The sequence below is a fragment of the Vanellus vanellus genome (assembly GCF_965231255.1).
Source record: "Vanellus vanellus genome assembly, contig: HAP1_SCAFFOLD_672, whole genome shotgun sequence".
NCBI classification, from domain to species: Eukaryota; Metazoa; Chordata; class Aves; order Charadriiformes; family Charadriidae; genus Vanellus; species Vanellus vanellus.
Genome location: NW_028126979.1, coordinates 1 through 3,169, shown reverse-complemented (window position 1 = coordinate 3,169; position 3,169 = coordinate 1).

Here is a 3,169-nt window from a genome sequence, read left to right as displayed (position 1 = left end):
TTAAAGAAGGAAATAAATTGGGTTTAGAGGAGTAAAAGAAAATAAAGGGAATAAAAGGAAATAAATGTAATAAGAGGAAATAAAGAGAATAAATAAAGGGAATAAAATTAATAGGAAAAAAAATGGAAAAAATAAATGGAATAAATAAATGGAAAAATAAATGGAATAAATAAACGGAATAAATAAACGGAATTAAAGAAAATAAAGGGAATAAATGAAAATGAGTGTAATAAGAGGAAATAAAGAGAATAAATAAAGGGAATAAAATTAATAGAAAAAAAAATGGAAAAAATAAATGGAATAAATAAATGGAAAAAATAAATGGAAAAAATAAATGGAAAAAATAAATGGAATAAATAAATGGAATAAATAAACGGAATAAATAAACGGAATTAAAGAAAATAAAGGGAATAAAAGGAAATGAGTGTAATAAGAGGAAATAAAGAGAATAAATAAAGGGAATAAAATTAATAGAAAAAAAAATGGAAAAAATAAATGGAAAAAATAAATGGAAAAAATAAATGGAATAAATAAATGGAATAAATAAATGGAATAAATAAACGGAATAAATAAATGGAAAAAATAAATGGAATAAATAAATGGAATAAATAAATGGAATAAATAAACGGAATAAATAAACGGAATAAATAAACGGAATTAAAGAAAATAAAGGGAATAAAAGAAAATAAAAGGGATAAATAAATGGAAAGAAGAAAACAAATTGAAGAAGTGGAATAAAACATGGAATAAAAAGAAAATAAATGGGGAAAAAAAAAAGGAAAAGAAATGGGGGGAAAAAAAAGAAAATAAACGGAATGAAAAGAAATTAAATGGAATTTAATTTTTACATCTTTTTATGTTTATTTCTGTTTCTTTATCTCTTCTCTTTGTCTTTATTTTCTCCCAGAACAGTAAATGCGCAAAAATAAATGAAATAAATGCCCCCCAAAAAACCCCGAAATTCGATAAATTTAATTACGAAAATTAAAAAAATAAATAAATGAATAATGAAAATAAATGAATAAATAAATAAATAAATAAATAAATGAATGAATAAATGAAAAATAAATTAAATCAAAGGAATAGAAATAAGTTAAAAGAAATAAGAGGAAATGAAAGGAAAGAAATAAAAATCGACGGAATAAGTGGAATAAAATCAGGGAAATAAATGTTTCGAAATAAATTAAAGAACAATAAATGAGGGGAAGAAATGAAATAAAAAGGAAGAAAAGATCTAAACCCAAATTAAATAATTGGGATAAAATCAAGGGAATAAGCGCCTGAAAATAAACGAAAGAAAAGAAATAGGGAAAATTAAATGAAATTTTTAAAAATTGAAGGAATTAAAGGAAGTTAAATTGGGGGGAAAAAAGGCAAATTAAAGACAATAATTGGGGGGAAAAAAGAGAAAAATAAATTAAATCCATGAAATAAAAATAAATGGAATGAAAGGCAATTAAACAGACGACTCAAAGGAATAAAAAGCAATTAACGAAAAAGAAAATCATAATGAATTCAATAAAATTCAAAACGAATCGATAAAATTAATTCCGATTTAAAAAAATGGGGGTTTCATCCCCTTTATTTACCAAAATCCCTCATTTTGGGGCTCGCGGAACACTTTGTTTTTCATTCCCCCCCTTTATTTTGCTCCGATTTCATTCAAATTAAGGAAACCGACCCGAAACGCAGCCGCCACCTGCACCGGATTTTCGGCGCTATTTTGAACCAAAACCGCCTGTTTTCACCCCAAAAATAACCCCTCATTTGCCTGTGGGGGCGGCGGCTGTGCTTCACTCAAACCACCTGATTTTGGCCCAAAATATAGTCCGGGGGGGGGGGCGAGGAGGGGAATAAGGGGGCAGTTGTGTCCTAAAAATGCAAATTCCACCCCAAAATTCCACCCCAAAAATACGTAAATTTGGAAAATTTCACCCCCCAAAATGCCTCAATTTGGAAATTCCGCCCCGAAACGCCGCAGTTTGGGAAATCGCCCCCCCAAAAGGCCTCAATTTGGCAGTTCCGCCCCAAAAACGCATTCCTAAATGTACCCCAAAATGTGTCACTTTGTAAATTTACCCCAAAATGCCTCAATTTGCCAATTTTGCCTCAAAATCCCTCAGTTTGCGATTTTCACCCCAAAACGCGACGCACTCCCGCATCGCCCCCAAAAGGCCTCAATTTGAGAATTCTGCCCCAAAACCGCATTCCTGAAATGTACCCCAAAATATGCCACTTTGTAAATTTACCCCAAAATGCCTCAATTTGCCAATTTTGCCTCAAAATCCCTCAGTTTGCGATTTTCACCCCAAAACGCGACGCACTCCCGCATCGCCCCCAAAAGGCCTCAATTTGCAAATTCCGCCCCAAAATGCATTACTGTATTTCCCCCTAAAGCGTATCAATTTGCTAAATTTACCCCCAAAATGCCTAAATTCGCAAATTTCGCCCCAAAACCCCCCGAACTCCCCCCCCCCCCCCCCCCCGGCCCTTTCCCGCCCGGAGTGGGCGGGGCCTCGCCGGCCGCCAGGGGGCGTGGCCACGCAGCGATGCATGAAAGCCACGCCCCCTCAGGCGGGTGCTGCATGCCAATAAGCGGCTTGAAGACCGAGGGAGTTCTATTCCGCCTAGCAACGCGCGCTGATTGGCTTCGCGCCGCGGGAGGGGGCGTGGCTTTCCGGGAGAAACGCCGCGCCTGCGCAGACTGCCTTTGCGCGGGGGAGGGGGGGGTGAGAGGAGAACCCGGAAGCGCGTCCCTCCCCCTAGCAACCGCGCCGTTTCCCTTAGCAACCGCCGGGTTTTTCCGTAGCAACGGCGCCGTTTCCCTTAGCAACGGCTTCGGGGTGGGTTTAAAGTGTGTGTGGAGGGGGACGGGGTTGAAAGGGGAGGTCTGAGGGGGTCTGGGGGGGGGGGACAGGCTTGGTGGGGGGGAGTAGGCCTCAAGGGGGCGACTAGGCCTCTGGTGGGCGACTAGGCCTCAGGTAGGCCCCGGGGGGGGACAAGGCCTCGGGGGGGGGGGGACAATAAGGGTCTGAGGGGGGGACAAGGCCTTGGGGGGGCACCAGGCCCCGGGGGGGGACACCAGGGTTTGGGGGGGGACCAGGGTTTTGGGGGGGGAGGAGGGTTTTTTGGGGGGAAGGGGGGGGGGGGGGTCTCCCCATGTCTTTCC